Below are 9,331 nucleotides of genomic sequence, written 5' to 3'. Positions count from 1 at the left end.
TAGACCAAGCTTTACCGTAAAATATTGTGTTTATCAGTTACTCTAATGTAGTAATTTAGCACATAAAGTGTGTTATGTGTCAGGTCTGATGCAGGCAGAACCTACGATTGCTTCCGGTCTAATACGGGCTGGTGCTTTGCATGCTACCGCGGCTGAGCCTGGTGCGGTACAGACATAATTCGGCTGCTGTTAATTGGAAAAGTCCAACTCCGGGGCGATTCAAATGTAATATTGATGCATCATTTGCATCGTATTTAAATAGATTTGGGATTGGTATATGCATCCGTGACAAACTTGGTCAATATGTGCTTTCAAGGACAGAATGGATTGCCCTTCTTTGTGGAGTGGTTGTTGGTAAACGTTTTGGTAAGAATATGTCCCTCAATGTCCCTAAATTGATGGTATGTCCCTAAAATTGATGGTATAAATACAATTTCAATGTGAATGCTTATTCATAACTTCAAATGTAAGTGGAGAAGACCCTAAATTAAATTGAATATATGTCCTTCGATGTCCCGAAATTGAGTATATTCCTCGAAGTTCCTAAATTGGATACATGTCCCTCCATGATCCTAAATTGAGAATCTTGAATATTCTCTAAAATCAGTGACCATTCTAGCTTTTGTTTTTCACAATGCACCTTGATGCCATTTCAAAATTCAGTGCAGATCAATAGTAATAGTAGTAGATTTGAAAACCATATACTGTTAAGGATTAGACACTAATAGAGATAACAGTAACCAATAGTTAAATAGCGAAGAGATCTCAATCCAAGTCCCACACCACAACATTGATTCCCTACAATGTTATATGATGAAAAAAATGTCAACCATTGCTAAGTAGAACATTGGAAGATTTTATGGTCTAAATGCAATTTGAATATGAATGTTTTATTCATAACTTGAAATACAAGTCGAGATGACCCTTGATAATGAAAGACGGTTGTGTGCCTTGTTGCCTTCGATGCAAAATTGTACATGTCCTTCAGTGTCCCAAAATTGAGTTTATGTCCCTCGGTCTCCCTAAAATTGATGGTTTGAATGCATTTTCAATCTGAATACTTATGTATAACTTCAAATGTAAGTGGAGAAGACCCTAAATTGAATATATGTGGCTGGATGTCCCGGAATTGAATGTATTGCTCGAAGTCCCAAAATTGAATATATTCCTAGAAGTCGCTAAATTGAATATATGTCCCTAAATTGAGTTGATGTCCCTCGATGTCCCTAAAATTGATGATTTGAATGTAATATCAATGTGAATTCTTATTCATAACTTCAAATGTAAGTGGAGAAAGCTCTTAATTGAATAAATGTCCCTCGATGTCTCAAAATTGAATATATTCCTCGAAGTCCCTAAATTGAATTTATGTTCCTTGATGTCTCTAAATTGAGTTTATGTCCCTCGATGTCCCTAACATTGATGGTTTGAATGCAATTTCAATGTGAATGCTTATTCATCACTTCAAATGTAAGTGGAGAAGACCCTAAATTGAATATATGTCCCTCGATGTCCCAAAATTGAATATATTCGTCGAATTCCCTAAATTGAATACATGTCCCTCGATGATCCTAAATTAAATATATCCCCTCGAATTCCCTCCAAAAGTGTGCTAAATCAGTGAATCATGAATCATGATTATTTAGTTGCATTGATTGGACCCTAAGAACTAGTTTAGTTGCTGAAAGAATTCTAATACACCTCTTTGGATGTTGTGTTTGTGTTTGGATGTCCGTGATGAGATAGAGATAGCTTTAGTTCTGATGTACTTACAGCAGCTGCATGAACTGCTGCCTTTGTAAAGAGGACTATCTTTGAAATGTTAGGAGTATTAATGTTCATAATCCTGCTCTGCTCTTTTTTTTTTTTTTTTTTTTTTTTTTTTTTTTTTTTAACTTTTTGACTTTTTGTTGTCTATTATGGAGTTTATGGGAAGGAGTGCTAGACCAAGCTTTACCGTAAAATATTGTGTTTATCAGTTACTTGAATGGTATGTCCCCAATTTTAGTTTATGTCCTTCGATGTCCCTAAAATTGATGGTATAAGTACAATTTCAATGTGAATACTTATTCATAACTTCAAATGTTAGTGGAGAAGACCCTAAATTGAATATATTCCTCGAAGTCCCTAAATTGAATACATGTCCCTCCATGATACTAAAATGAATATATGTCCCTCGAAGTCCCTGTGAAGAAGATTTCCTTCTTGAACTTGGCTGGGTTTTGATGATAACAAACTCACATCATAAAAGAAGAAAGCTTATGGAGGCTCAACATGAGGAAACAACATCAAGACCAAAGTATTAGACTTAGTATTTAAATTATTTGTAAGTATGGTCCTTATCTTTGATTTATTACTTTTAATAAATATATAACTTAGAATGCTCAGAAATTATTTTAAAATTAATTACACATAAATTTCTAAGTTGAATATAAAAGTCCTATGAAGCAAGCTTTTAAAATTATAAAAAACTGATTTTGAAAAATAGGTGTCAGGACCTTTTAAATCTGTTCGGTCGTTAACCGTTTTAAAATGATCTGTTGCTGTTGGTAATTCAAAGCAGTGCAACGTTTGAATTTTGAAACCAGTTCCTTTTACATCGCCTGTTCGTAACAACTGTCTTAATATGTCCTGGACAGAATGCATATTTTATGAACCATTGCATTTTTTAAACATAACTTTTTATTATAAGTTTTTTTCTAAAAGTTGTCTTGCTTCATGGACATTTTCTAAAGCCTCTATAAATATATTTGTGATCATTACAATCAATAACAACTTTCATATTCACTATATTTCTAAGTTATTAATATCACTTTTTCTCATAAACTTTCATACACATATCTTGTGAAACCTTGATTATATTTTCATATCCAAAAAGGTTTCTGAGCACTAAGATATACATTATTAAAGTGATATTGATTTGATAACAGTCATACATAGTTTTCTTCATTGTAACTTTGTATTGTTGCTTGTTTTCCAAGGTTGTGGAAACAAGTGTTGTTTAAGATAGTGGGGTGCTATCTTGTGTTGTATGAGAATTTCACCATAGGGTTTGGTGAAGATTCTTGTGGTTAAAGATAGTGGGGTGCTATCTTGTGTATGTTAGAAAGATTGGTAGGGGGTCTTGGGGTAAGATTGCTTGTAACAAAGATTCTAACATAGTGAATTCCTTCGCGGGGTGTGAAGGGAGTGGACGTACCGATAGGGGAACCACTATAATTCTCTTGTGTCGCTTTTCTCTTTCCCTTTTCTCTTTTATTTTTCAGCATATTGTTATTACCTTCATCATAACTTTCAAGAAAAATAAAAGGAATCCAAAACATCTCTAAAATAACCAAAAAAAGTCTTAAAACCTAATTCATCCACCCTATTAGGTTGCACTCTTAAACTTACAGTCCCTAAATTGAAGGATGGTTTGTATGTATTGATTATCCAAAAGTGTGCTAAATCGGTGAATCTTGATTATTTATTTGCATTGATTGGTCCCTAAGAACTTGTTTAGTTGCTAAAAGAATTATAATTCACCTCTTTGGATGTTGTGTTTGTGTTAGGATGACTGTGATGAGATACATTATTTTACCAAAAATATGGATTATAGTAAGTTCTTTCATTGTGCAGGTTGTACTACTCTTTGAAATAGAAAGTGCTTTAGTTCTGATGTACTTACAGCAGCTGCATGCACTGCTGCCATTGGATGTTGGAATTTAGCGCATAAACTGTGTTCTGTTTCAGGTCTGATACGGGTTGGTGCTTTGCATGCTACCGTGACTGAGCCTGGTGCGGTACAGACATATTCGGCTGCTGTTAATTTGAAAAGTCCGACTCCGGGGCCATTCATATGTAATTGATGCATACTTTGCTTCGTATTTAAATAGAGTATGGATTGGAATATGCATCTGTGACGAACTTGGTCAATATGTGCTTTCAAAGACAGAATGGATTGCCCTTCTTTGTGGAGTGGTTGTTGGTAAACCTTGTGGTAAATATATGTCCCTCAATGTCCCTAAAGTTTCTGACTTGATGTTGTCATTTTGTGCAATGGCCGTCTGTTTGTTCAGGTTTCTTTATGGTGATCAAGCTCGATTTTTCAATGATGAGATTCATATTGATCTAAAGCATTCTAAGACTGGAATTGTTGCCATGGCAAGTGCAGGAGAGAATATGAATGCTTCACAGGTATTGCATTTTTTCTGTAGCCGCTTGACTATTGCTTTCCTGTTTACTTATCTACATGTGTTCTTCACTGACAACGTTGTATAAAGCATGACTAATTAAGGCACCGGATAAAGTATTTTTCACTTACTATTGCTTTTCCTGTTTCTTTTTTCAGTTCTAGATAACTCTACATGATGACCTTGATTACCTTGACGGAAATCACACAGTAAGTATTCTAGGAATCATTTCCTTGCTTTGGTTGTTTAACTCATCACATTGAACACACTGAATTATTTTACTTATACCGGATTTGGATAGATATCTTTTGTAAATTTCATTTCTACTGCACAAAATGTTTAAATTTTTATGTACCTTGAGTCATGTCTGGGGGGATAAACTATTCTTTGTGTTGTCTTTCAATAATTAATAATGAAAATACTTTTTTTTTTTTGAAGAAGCTAAATTAGCCCACTCAAATTGGCGCCAGAGAGAATCGAACCTCAGACCTCAAGAGGAGCACACTCCCAGGTCCTAAGCCAATACCAATGCACCAACCCAAGTGGGTTTTAATAATGAAAATACTTAATATGTACTTGTAAGCTGTTTGTATTTTACAAAGTTATCGCACTTAGCGTTAGTAAATGTAAAATTATGTCAAAAGAGAACCCATTCCATGCTTTTGAGAGTACCCTTTAGCAACCAAATGAGCTTTGTAAATCAAATTCGTTTCAACTTTTTTGGCCCTATCAGATAACTCAGTTAAAAGCCCATGTTTGGTTCTTTTCAACGGATTTGATTTGATTTTCCATCGCCAGTCTTAGTTTGCACTCCACAGCTTCCTCAATATACAATGGATCACTTGACACCATAAGAACTTCATCCTTGTATACCTCCACTGCTAACAGAATCACCCATCCATGTAGGAGGCTGTCCCCTGAGGTGGCCTCAACTCCCTTGCCCTCTTTCCCCCTTCAATAGAGCTATCTTCCTCTCTTATATCCTCAGTCCTCCCCACAGTCTCTCCTACATTTCCATCAGTATTTTCTCCATTCTCATTTTTACTCACTCCTTTTCACCCCATTCCAAGTATACTCACAACAACTCTATTATTAACCGGATCAAATATCTTTTAGCCGTTTAATTCCTCATTAACTCCCAATAGTTTACAAGAAATGCTTCTATTATCATGTGTTGTCCTCCTTGAATTTGGACACAGGCATGTGCTATGCAGCCAAAGGCCCAAAATGATCAATTAGGGATTCACTCCATTTCTAGCCCAATATCTACCAATGCAGGACACTTGTTTTGGACCCAAATAGTCCAGTTCACAGCATTCATTGAAAATGTTCTTGTCTGAAAATGTGGAACAAACCATGTTTATCACGATTCTATTTTTCCTTTTGGCTACTCTGATCTGTTGCAGAATATAAATAGTTGTTTGCAAAAATCCTTTAACTCATTTGGATTTGAATTAAATTCTGAAGCACTCAACTAACATCCCTATTTTTATCTTCACCAGACATCATCTGGTTACTTTGATGTTATCTGTGAAGAGCTTTAAGATGAGACCTATCTGTTATTTCTGTAGCAGTACCTTGTTTGAGAATTGTATCGAGAACTGTCGCATCATTTTCCTGGAAGAGATAGTTCTTCATCTTTAGGTCCATCAAATTCAGCTTCATCTCATCATTATCCTTTCTCTCTGCATCTGGAAACTGCTTCACTTGCTGGCTCAAATAAAGCAGAAAGCAGCCCCTTTAGCGATAATAAATGCAGATGGTAACTGAAAATTAGAACAATTAAAAATACAAGTAAACATTTCTGGAGAAAACAACAGTAAACTGAGGTTGCAACCAAGTCTACAGCCAAGCATAAAGAATGTCATCTTGATTTGTTAAATTTATAGTTTTTATGTGTATGTCATAAATTATTTGCATTTTCATCGTCTTTCTTATTGTATAACCACTACTCATCTATTTGCTAATTGCTACTGTGATAGCATTTTTTGGGATTGTTTGCTCCATACAACTTATCAGTGCATTTTGATGTGGTATTTTGAGGGGTGTTTTGGTCTTTTTTTGGATGTAGAGGGATAGCATTGTGATTGTATGGTTTATATAGTGAACGGTTATTTTATAAATACCACGTTTTCTATGCCAAGAGAAAGCAAAACCAAAGAAGTGGTTCTAAGGGTCTTAGAATGTCATCAGGCATAATGTATTACCCAATTCTATTAGACATTACGCACTAATTTCATCTTTTTAATGTCATTTGACGTTTAGAATTTAAAGAATTAGAGAAAATGAATTTTGGAACTGAAAATGCATTTTGTGATTGGTAGCTTCAGAGAGCATGATACTCAATTTACAGGGTGTACTTAAGTTTGTTAAACAAGTCCTACAATAGAGTTTACCGAACACGTGCATTTATATTTTATATATATAAATGAAGCTAGGCTAGCAGAAGCAGCTATCATAACAAAAGCAACTTGCTATAACTTTCTATCAACTTTTACACTGTTGAATTTATTTCTTTGGTATGCCATCTTTGCAGGTTTTTGGTGAGGTAGCCGAAGGATTTGAGACTTGACTAGAATAAATGAGGCTTATGCGGATGGAAAGGGCAGACTGTTTAAAAATATCCGGTTTATACTCTTTTTTTACTACTAAGAAATGTGGATTGAAAGTGGTATTTTAGTTTTTGTCTTTTTAAGAAGAAAGTAATGTATTCATCGTATTGAATTACTTCAACAGAATCAAGCACACTTACATCCTGGAGGATCCCTATGATGATCCTCCTCAGCTGCCTGAGTTCATTCCTGAAGGTTCGCCAGAAGGAAAACCTAAAGACGAGGTAAGTGTTGATTGCAGAACTGTATTTCATAGCTTGAAAACAAGAACAATTTAGCATAGATTATATGTTATGATCCTTTCTGTTATGAGAGCATTAACTGTGAGAACTGAGAATGACAACATCTGAAAGAGGAAAAAAAACATTGACTTCATTTTTATTAACTTGATCACATGAGCAAATCCATGTGTTACTTCTTCAGACACATTTTAAAGCAATAAGCTTAAACTTATATTAGTTAAAGTTTGAAAAATGTGGGAACAATCCTTTTTAGGGGTGCCAATCTTGGGAGCAAATGCACCTGTTACTTGGTGTCTCTTTCATGGTTTCTTAGAGGGTTTTCCTGATCACGGGTTATTCAGCTTAATAAATTTATTTACTTGCTGTTGTATTGATCAAGATTTTTCAGTCATGCTTGTAAATTACAACAGCAAGTCAAAAATTGATTATCGGATGATTGGATTCTTGTGTATTGTGATATTACAAATTGATTTATATTGGTTGTCACTGTATGACTAATTTGGAGATGAATGGCAACATATGGATGAATATGTTGGGTTTTACTTTTTATGCTTTTATCATATATCAAACATTATAGTGAATAATTCAATTTACAGTCTTCAGTATGCACACCTGTTTGAATTTCAAAGCCATGACTAAATGCAATTTTACTAGGTTGATCATGAAGTCCGGCTTGAAGATGATTGGGTGCCCATGGATGAACAATTAAACCCAGGAGAACTTGAATAAGTTATTAGATCAAATGAAGCACATTCTAGGGCACTTGTGCTTGAGAGTGTAAGTATACAGTACACAAAAATCTGAGTACGTCGTGCTTTCGTATGTGACTATGAGGCGTTTGTATAACTCCCTTTCTTCCTTATTTTAGATTGGGGATATTCCTGACTATGAGGTTAAGCCTCCAGATAATGTACTATTTGTCTGGAATTTGAATCCGGTTACTCAGGTCAATAATCTTTTATACTCTCTAATGGATCTCTATCATTTCCTTCTATACACACTCATTTCTACCGAGATAGCATTCGGTGTTTTCTTAACTATTAATGATTTTCTCTTTAAATTATAGGACGAGGACTTGCATACAATATTTCCATGCTTTGGAACTGTCTCATCGTGAGTATTACTGAAGAGTGGAATTGTCAACATATTTAGCATTAGCATCTTGTACATACCATTCTCACCTGAAATATTTGATTATAGGGCTGAAATTATCTGTGATCACAAGACTGGTGACAATTTATGCTATGCTTTTATAGGTCAGTATGTATGCCCACAATCTGTGTTAAATTTATCAATTTGGATCCTCAGCTGCAGCACTGTCTACTGCGGCTGCTGCTGCATTCCTGGCCCTTTAATTAATCACGTACGCTGAGGCAATTTTACTACATACCAGTCCCAAAGCATGTAATTATTTGGTACATATTAATTGAATCATTTAAATACCTGATTTTCTTTAATTACTCTTGGCTTATCTGATTCACTTCTATACGAATTATCTGCATAAGAATTACTCTTGGCTTATCAATTCACTTCTATACTCTTGGCACTGTCTGCATAAAAATTACTCTTGGCTTATCTGATCCAAGTTGGTCTATACTATGAAATATTTTTTCTTTATCCTTTTGTCATCATGGTCACCTTTTCCTAGGGTTGTCAATTTGCATCCGGTGGAGCGGATCTCCGTGGGAATTGCCCCGTTCGGAGCTCCGAAAACAAAGATTTTATCCCCGTGGGGATGGGGATGGAGGCAAAAATCCCCCCGCAGGCACTTTGGGGCAGGGTCGGGGACGAAGCATCCGTCCCCGCGGATCCCCGAATCCGTCCATATATACACTATATATTATTATTAGTATGCTTATTAGTAGCCAAATATTTTTGCAATGTTTTTAGTATGATTATTAGTCCATTCCCCGAACTGCCATACTTTGCTATGAAATATTTTGCCTGTTAGGTTCTGTATGATTATTAGTAGCCAAATTTTTTTACAATGTTTTCTTGGTTATGAATGAATTATGTCTTGTTTTTATTTTTTAAAAAAGAAAGATGCATAATATTTGTTTTTTAAATAAGACAGAAAAAATAACGTCATACTACTGTCATAATTTAACCAAAAAATATATAAACTTTGTTAATATTTGATATTCATAGATCTCTGCGGGAACCGTGGGGATTTCTCCCACATGCACTTTGGGGCGGGGAATGGGAAAGCTTCTCCTGCACATTCTCTGCACCGTTGACATCCCTACCTTTTCCTTTACACCGCTTACATATATGGAGCCAAATAATTACCGCTGCCAATGCTTTG

The 9,331-nt window shown here is 35.2% G+C and overlaps 1 pseudogene; it reads left to right on the top strand.

Moving 5' to 3' along the window:
- Positions 1–140: 140 nt before the first annotated feature.
- Positions 141–8,520, top strand: LOC123922401 (annotated as a pseudogene).
- Positions 8,521–9,331: the final 811 nt, after the last annotated feature.

Source organism: Trifolium pratense, linkage group LG4 (assembly GCF_020283565.1).
Source record: "Trifolium pratense cultivar HEN17-A07 linkage group LG4, ARS_RC_1.1, whole genome shotgun sequence".
NCBI lineage: Eukaryota > Viridiplantae > Streptophyta > Magnoliopsida > Fabales > Fabaceae > Trifolium > Trifolium pratense.
This window is presented reverse-complemented; position numbering and strand designations above follow the sequence as displayed.